The sequence below is a fragment of the Botryllus schlosseri genome, chromosome 15 (genome assembly GCF_051294905.1).
Source record: "Botryllus schlosseri isolate E-star chromosome 15, Bs_hap1, whole genome shotgun sequence".
NCBI classification, from domain to species: domain Eukaryota; kingdom Metazoa; phylum Chordata; class Ascidiacea; order Stolidobranchia; family Styelidae; genus Botryllus; species Botryllus schlosseri.
Genome location: NC_137250.1, coordinates 3184818 through 3193628, shown reverse-complemented (window position 1 = coordinate 3193628; position 8811 = coordinate 3184818). Strand labels below are relative to the sequence as shown.

The window sequence follows — 8811 nt, the reverse complement described above, 5'->3', positions numbered from 1 at the left end:
AGGTTTGAAAAACAAATTAAATCGTCAGTGAGCCATTGTTTTTCACAAGTAGAACCTCAGATAATCTTCACGACGAAATCTCTGATGCCTGCAACACAAAAGGATGTGCTACCTGCGACAAATCAAAGCAATATAATATATGAATACACGTGCCGATGTGACAGTCGGTATGTAGGTCGCACGTCTCAGCGCTTGCAGCAAAGAATTCGCCAGCATGTCCCACGGCAAATTAGAATAAATAATGTTTCTCCAACTCCTTCATCGCAGTCTGTTGACACACTGCGTGATTATGATCAAGTTACTGCTTGTAATTCGGCTATTGGACAGCATCTCTTATCCCATCCAGATTGTGCTGATCATTACAACGACAGTCAATTTTCTATACTTGCTCGTGGCCGTTCTCTTTTTCATTTAAAGGTCCTGGAATCTACGATCATAAAGCTACGAAAGCCGATTCTCTGTCGCCAGAAGGAACGCCTCTACACTCTTGGAATATTTCATTAATGTTATGTGTTGTGTTTTCGGTTATTTATAACCGAATATGTACTCGTAACGTTTGTTTTGTACCGTTACTACCGTATCTAGCCCGTCTACTAGTTGTTTGTTTTTGTTATTATTACGTCATACAGACAAAATAGTTCTTACATTTCGAATTTGATTCACCCCATCACTAACGTTCGCTACTGATGAGAGTTAGTCGAAAAGCTTTTAGCGAATAAATTAACAATATGAAGTTATTGTTTCGCGTTATTCTGAATCAACTTAGTGATCTATGATTCAACTGTCGCTATCACTATGACATCACTTAGGGTACTACCCACAATGCATCTGTATCTAGCGATGACGTCAATTTACATTGCCGGAGATCGCAGTAGCAAAGCCTTTAGCTATGGCAGTAGTTCGGGGCTTGGTGATATTAGATTGCTTTTTCGATGTACGAGAGATGATTTTAAAATGTGCCTTATATTTTATTCTGTGCCGGGATTACCTCGTGGTATCGTCTATCAGCCGTGTAGTCTTTCTACTTTCCATGCAGTGTGCAATCTGCACATCCTTATCTTTACATCGCCAAGGCCAAGGTGAGTGTCTGATTTCAAATACTATCCAAGTCGTTTCGATACCTTTCTATCTTTTCATTGTATCGCAATTTTTGTGATGTATTGCACTGATAAAAGTTGCTGATAAACCGAACCTATGTTAACCTATGACCTCAATGTTTTGTTTCAACCCAGTGACCATGACAAGTATACTGCGTCTAGCTGCGGACCTGCAGTAGCGTCTAGCACTCTAGCTGGTAGCTAGGGATATACTAGGTAATCCTAGTAGCTTGTCGTGTCGTTCTTGGCGATGGCATATAAAAGTTGATAAGTTATTTATTTAGTCAATGATTTGAATTACTTTGGATTTTTCAAGTTATTGCTTTGCAAGAAAATGTAGGATAATTAACGTAATCTACTGACATACGTTCAGCATAATAACAAGCTGGGCAAATTCTGAGTGGTTTGATTCCGAATGAGTAAGGTATTAGGTTTCAATTTCAAGCACAGTATAAATCATTAGAATTTCATAACAGTTCAAATGAGTATTTTATGCTATAGAAAAAGAAGAGGCGGAAAATTGGGCAAATGATCTTTTATGTTGGATAGCAACTCTGAAACGTGGAAGAAGCCGAAAATATGGACTTTGCCGCATCGAGAAGATGGCGTATTTGATTCAGATAACGAAATCTGGGATCGAAACAAGATGAAAATATTTCTAAGAGCGGAAAGTCAACCATCCAACTTGGATGACATTACGACATAGCGTTCAGCGAAACGGTCATAATATGCTGAAACCAGGATCTACTATCTACATATATGGAAAATGTTTCTAAAGAGCGCCAGAGCGGAAAAGCCAGCCATGGGTGTTCCAGGCTAATCTGGAGGAAGATTGCCCAATGCCGATTGATGTCACAGTGGACACTGGACAGTAATGTATTCATAATATACAGAAACCAGGATATAGTTGAGGGGAAAACATTTCCCAGGAACAGAAATGCAAACCAGGCATGTCCCAGGCTAATCTGGAGGAAGATGCCAATCAATGACATAATGGACATTTGATCATAATAATATTATGCTAAAACTGGAATTCAAATTAAGACTTCGATTCTCTGTTCGTGCGCTTGTCATGGTGCCGTTAACTCCGTAAGAATCAAACGTCATTGATCTGATAACTCAATACTGCAATGAATGTAGTTTTGACAGAAATATGCCCGTTACGTTAAATATATGCCCGTTACGTTAAATATATGCTCCTTGTATATTGTTAAACAAGTTTCTGTCACTGATTTTGTAATATAGTAAGGAAACTAAAAAAGTCAATTCGTGACAATCTAAGATATTTGGATAGGGGATGCGACCGCATCCGTCGCATACTACTCCCATCACCTATGGTTTAGAACAGGGGTTCTCAGCCCTTTCTTGGCCGTGGCCCATTTTCCGGTTTGAAAATGTGCTGTGGCCCACCTCTTATCTTAGAGTCATAATCTTGCTTAATGTGTGGTAATCGACGGCGCCGATATGCCTATTTATCTAAAATATGCGCATTTTCTCTTAATTTACTGCTGATATTTAAATCTAGACCTCTCGGGACATGAAATCGCGCGAAGCGCTACGAAAATTTTCGAGTTGAATAAATATCCTTCAACAAACGACCCACGAAATAATCTTGGGCCCCGTCGAGCTCCCTCAATTGGGGGTTTGGGTGCGGCAGTTACGGCCCTGGTAGATCATAAGCTGAAACTCCTGTGTATATTATGATCGTCCGCAGCTCCATTCGCGTCGCGAAACTCAATGATCAAATCCACGGATCCACTGTGTGATTGGGGTTTTAGTTCCACTATTGTGGCGAATAATATATTCATTCAGGGTCAGCTTCAGACAATTCATTAATGAATGGGGTAATGGGTGCTAGTACTACAGAGAAGTGGAGAAAGAGTTTTTTAATATGCATGCTGTACAATGTATGCCTTGTACCAAACCAACTGAAGTTGCGATGTCAGAATATTCAATCCAATGATATAATCAGTTCATGTGACTCTTATATAATGTTCAATGATTTCCAGGCCGGACATTTTAAACCGACTCCAAAGATTAATACGCCCCGCTAAATCCTCAATCCATTATGATTCGTTGCGGTGGTGCAGTAGACCGTCACTCGAAGTAACTAATAATTTTCAATTATGGCTATTTTTGTCGTACAATAATACGACCTGCCCTGCCGAAGTACAGTAAATCTATACCTTAATTACACTTCATTCCGAGTTTATTGCACACCCTTTCAACGGCATACGACAAATGATCCTGCCGGGATACTTGGTTACTCCAGCATTACCTTCCAGTTATCATATACTCGAAATTACTTTAGTTGCTGTTAGCCGTAGGTTGTCATAGCCAGTGGAATAGGCCGCCGTTTGTGCCTCCCGTTTTCGACTTGTACATGTCGGATGAAAAGTTTACGAATATATTTCTAGCGTTTAACATATAAAATATAACTAAACTTACATTAATTCTAAAATTTTCAAAATAGCTTTGTGGCCCACCTCAAAATGCTCTGTGGCCCACCAGTGGGCCATGGCCCACCCTTTGAGAACCCCTGGTTTAGAACCTTCGTGAAATACCATTGCCGACTTGATCTTCGGCGTCGATGCTTCAAGGTTGTCATTGTGACGTCAATTCAGCAATAATGGCTCGAAATTTTGACTTCTACTAGTACCGGTAGTCAAGTTTGTTTTTCAGGCGCAGTAACACACCGACAGAGCCCATTTGTGTACGATTACAAGCATCGGTCTGCACAAAAACATCAATATTTGTCACCGTTGGGTCCTCGTCATCTCCCGATGCAATTTTACGTTTGAAAAACTTGAATAAATATGTATATATTGGTGTGAAGTCTGTGTTGTCGCAGTGCATGTACTGCCTTCGTTGCTTTAGTAGATCCGTAAATCAACTTAACGCGCGATGTGTCGCTAAAGATTGGTGATAATGATGTAAAATGTCTTTAAGTATTGGCATCTGTTGAAAATCATTACCGTCGTGGAAATATATAACAATTAAAGTTAGTATTCCGTACAGGTAATCGAGCGAAATTGCTTCTCAGTAGCATGTCTTGAATTTTGAATTCATTACCGCACAATGCCCCGACTGGCATGAACGCAAAACGGCATGCCAGATTTTCGAGACAAAAATACGCTCACATTACCTGTGTATGATGGTAAAACAAGACCCCTTTGGTCACTGGCGCAGCAGCATGTGCTGCCGCCCCTGGCTCTCACTTAAAATGCCTCCCCCTAAGTAGACCGCAACAAATTTCGACATAGATTCATATTCAAGCAATCTTGTCAATAAAAATAATTACAAATAATATGCCGCATCTCAGCCTCACCGTCTCAACGTCAATAAGGCTTTCGCCGAAGCAAAATCAGCAATAATATCCTCAAATTCAAGTTTTTTACCGTAGTCTCTTTCTATAGACAGAATGGATAGAGCTGATAGCTCATCATCATTCATGGTAGAACGTAAATAAGACTTAATTAGTTTGAGCTTTGAGAAGCTCCTCTCACACTCGCAATTCAGATAAAGTTTCCGACACAAGCATAAATATGGGGTCGAATCAAGTAGCTTTGCATTATCTAACCACCGTAAAACATCAAACGCTGTTGCACTATACGATCAAACGTGGTTTCACTGCTCCGCACCAGCCTCTTAAATCTGTCGATTTCCGCAGCCAACTCCAAAAAGTCCACCTCGTCGTCATAAGTGCTTTTAAAAGCGCTGCTGAATAAAGTGTTACTTTCGATTTGCAGCAGCGCGTGGGGATTCAAATATCTAAGCATATCATTCAAGTGGTGTATGCCGGTAAACCTAGTTTCAGCTTCAAGTTTAAATCTGTCCAAAGCTTCAAACATGCACCGTCTATCTTCTTCAACAACACTGAGTCCAGCATTTACTGATTGTTCGCCGGGAATTCTCCTTTTTCTGCGAACTCTCCGATCTTCAACTGGAATCTCGAGCTCTCTGCATTTTGTGATCGCCACAGAACCTTCAACCACGTGAGCTAGTTCTTCCACTAAAAAGTTAACAAACGCTTCATCTTGTTAGAGCATTGCTCCAACAACAGTCCTTTTTGCTGCAAGTAAGTTTGTGTGTCATGAGATTCTCGCAGGATTACTTTCCAAAAACATAAGAAGGAATAGAAAGAGAAATTCTTAATCGCTTCCAGAATCCTATGAGCGTCACCTCGTGTAGTAAGATTTCGTTTGGATTACCTAGTTCCTCAAGAGCATCCAAAATTTCATCAAAACTTGCGTGAAGGGCCTTTACAGCGGCGTGATGTGCGCTCCATCGCGTGTCAATCACTCGCTTCAGCGCGATTGGCGCATGCTTTAGAAGGACATCCCATCTATGCGTAGAAGCAGCAAAAAATACATACAATCTTTCTAAAACAGCAAAAAATCTGTCGGTTAATTGCGGTGATCCGACTGCATGAACGCCTGCAAGATTCAGTGTGTGATTTCCACACGGCACGAATAGTGCTTTTGGATTTATGTTTTTGATTTTTGCTACACTCCAGCATGAATTCCCGACATAGTAGATGCGTTGTCGCAGCCTTGTCCCCTACACATTATCACATCTAAGTTGTTTAGTTCAAGTTCATCTAGAATAGATTGGGAAATTTCAGCTGCCGTTTTTCCGTTCAACGGAAAGAAATTCAAAAACGATTCCTTCAGTTGGGCAACGCTGTTTTTTATTGTTACATAGCCTACCTCATTATAAGAGTCATTTGATCAGTATGTGATATGTCCGGAGTACTGTCGCACATAATCGCGAAATATTTAGCTTCGCGCACCTCTTCAAGAACGATGCTTTTGACTTTTTTACTGAGAAGCACAATAAGCTCATTTTGAGTAGTGGAAGAAATATAAGTAGTTGTCATCTTCTTAGAAATACAAATATCAGAAAGATGTTTGCTGAGTACGGGACTATATTTTGCCAGAAGCTTCACGGTCTCTAAAAAATTCCCTTGGTTGTTGGATTCAAAATCTTCACGATGTCCTCGAAAAGGAAGGTTTTGTTTACTTAAAAATAATATGACATCAACAACGCTTTCTAAAATTGCTCTCCTCTTCTTTCGCTCTCCATCCATATGTTTCTACATGTTCTTGCCAATTGTTTGTTGCGATTGTAGTCTCATTGCAAGCTCTTTCCATTTTTCCATGCATTCTTTGTGAATTTCGGAATTCTCATGCTCAAATATGCATGGATTTAAATGCCAAAAATGATAGAAACATTTTGCGCTACATATGGCAGGGCCAGTAAGGTGGAACAACTTAACAGCAATAACAATACAATCCAGATTGCTTTTTCGAATATAATAACCAACTTCCCAAAATTCTGTCACCGTTTCTGAGTATATTATAGAACCATTCTTTAGAAACACTTCTTCGCTCAACCTTAGTGCTGTCGCCAACTTTAATTATTCTGCTGCAAGAAGCAAATGGCCCATCCTTGTTTTGATACTTTTCTGGCCCTGCTTTGACTAGCTCAACTCTCAAATGGTGATCTATAACTTCAGGCCAACAGGCCACATCATTGGGCAGATTATTGACTACTGAAACTGCTTCTTCGTTGTTTTCACCTTGGTCTACATGTGTATAATTGATATCATTGGTAGGCCTATTACTCTTGGTAGACTCTGTCTCTCGCGTTTCTGCAGATAAGCTGATCTTTTCAGTATCTTTCTGGAGCTCAGCGTTATTGTCCTGATTTTCATTTGAATCGTTCTCTGGTAATGTTAAAGAGACGTTTGAGCCAGAAGAGGTTACAAATTTCAGCATAGCTCACTCGTGCTTTTTTATTTCTGCTTGTCTTGCTTTCTTCTTCTTTCTAAAAAAAAGCTCCACTCTCTTTGACACGTTTCATTTTCTAGTCTTAATTAACACTTGTATAAATTTAAGCACAATATGTGAATCTGACAATTATTACCAACTTAAGCAGTTCCTAAGACTGGCTTACCTTCACAGTTATCTCGGTCTGCTGTATCAAATCGTAACCCAGAGTATAAATCACTAACCTACGGATACAAGCCCAACTTATTGTCACACTTGAATACGCATCCTATAGTTGGCCAGGCCCTCCGAGCGCTCAAATTTACCAATACTCATCTTAATCGAAAGCTATTGTTGCCCTGATTCTGTAAATACAGTTTAAATGCTGATCTGAAAATCTGCATTGCTCCGAATAATCGCACGATATAATTTTCATTATCATGGTCAATTGGCCTTGACGGCTATTTCGGAGTATGGTTCCATTGCCATGTTAATATATTAATTCGTGTTTTCGGAATCAGCGCGACACTAGCTTTCGATCGAGACCAGTTTGATTAGATTTTAGCTCCCGCCAGCTATTAGACTACCAATTACGCTGATTTTAGCCGGCTGTGTACACTGCGCAGCCTCATTTTGCCGACCCCTTGGAGCCTGCCGCCCCTGGCGCAGAGCCAGAACCGCCAAGTGGCTGCTACGCCACTGCCTTTGGTAATTCGTGACTGAAATTGTGATTTGGACTTGGGCGCAACTTTTTTATAGAATTGCTCGAACTCGGAATGAATGCGTGATACTAGGGATGGTGTGAACCTCTGAAATATTCAGGTTCGTGTGAACGCGAACCTTTTTGCAAGGTTCTGTGTGAACAAGAACGTGAACCTCATGACGTCACGTGACGTCATATTGCTAATTCCAACCCTATCTTTCAATGAAGTGATAGCCTATATCAGGGCCGGCCAACCCGTGGCCCGCGGGCCACATGTGGCCCGCGAGAAGGTTTTGAGTGGCCCGCGAGATAATTTCCGAAATTTCTAATATCATCAAAAATGGATTGCACAGATTGCGAACTTTGATTGCGAAAATTTTGATTAGTCTGGCCGCAACACTTGAGATGTGATGACTAAAATATCAGTTCCGACGCATTGACAGATCCATCAGCCATTCACATATTGGTATATCTTCGTACACTACAATAAAGCAGAATAATTTGCGATTGATTTATCAAAGGTAAAAATTTTCTACAAGCTTAGCGCAAAATGTTGTCACTCGATTTCTTGTTTTTAATATTGCTGCCCTTTTGTGAAAATGTAAGAGCACCTAATGTATCAGATTGAGTCTAGCTATATTCGCGATTACGAGACAAAGTGTCGTTCAACATATGCGACCTTGCGTTTGCGCTCGCAGTAAGACCGTCGACTATGAAACCTATAGGCACGAAATGATTTACGCATGTTGGTCGCAGCTTTCGATATCGATATGTCCATGCGCCGAATAGCCAAGTCCTCGCAAACATAGCCCAGCGATATACAGCAGGCCCGCAATATAGTCAGATGACAATATTATTGACCTATGAACTTCAAAAAATTTTCGCGCTTCGCGCGGATAGTGGCCCGCGCAAAAGTTCGTCAATCGAATGTGGCCCTTTGGTCGAAAAGGTTGGCCAGCCCTGGCCTATATTAATGTGCACGATACCTAGCGACGACTCGAGCCACATCATTCCACAATGCCGAAGTAAATGTTGGCGTTTTAAACGTCGCTAAATGTATCAACTGAGGCAATCAAAGGATATGATAGGCTACTCCTATAAAATCAATATCTTCCATCGCTTTGCCAACAATTTCGATGAGGACTTACCAGGGAACATAAGCTTACGCCTTAACGTTCTAGGCCAGACCGGACAATGTATTCGGCGTCTGAGTATCGCTACTTGATATTAAGCTGAATGT

General features: G+C 40.7%; 1 long non-coding RNA gene across 1 annotated transcript; it reads left to right on the top strand.

Annotated features, from left to right (window-relative positions):
- Nucleotides 1–758: 758 nt before the first annotated feature.
- On the top strand, nt 759–1933 carry LOC145457964 (uncharacterized). Its single transcript, XR_013921023.1, has 2 exons — nt 759–1079; nt 1599–1933. It is a non-coding gene; the product is annotated as an uncharacterized LOC145457964 (long non-coding RNA).
- Nucleotides 1934–8811: the final 6878 nt, after the last annotated feature.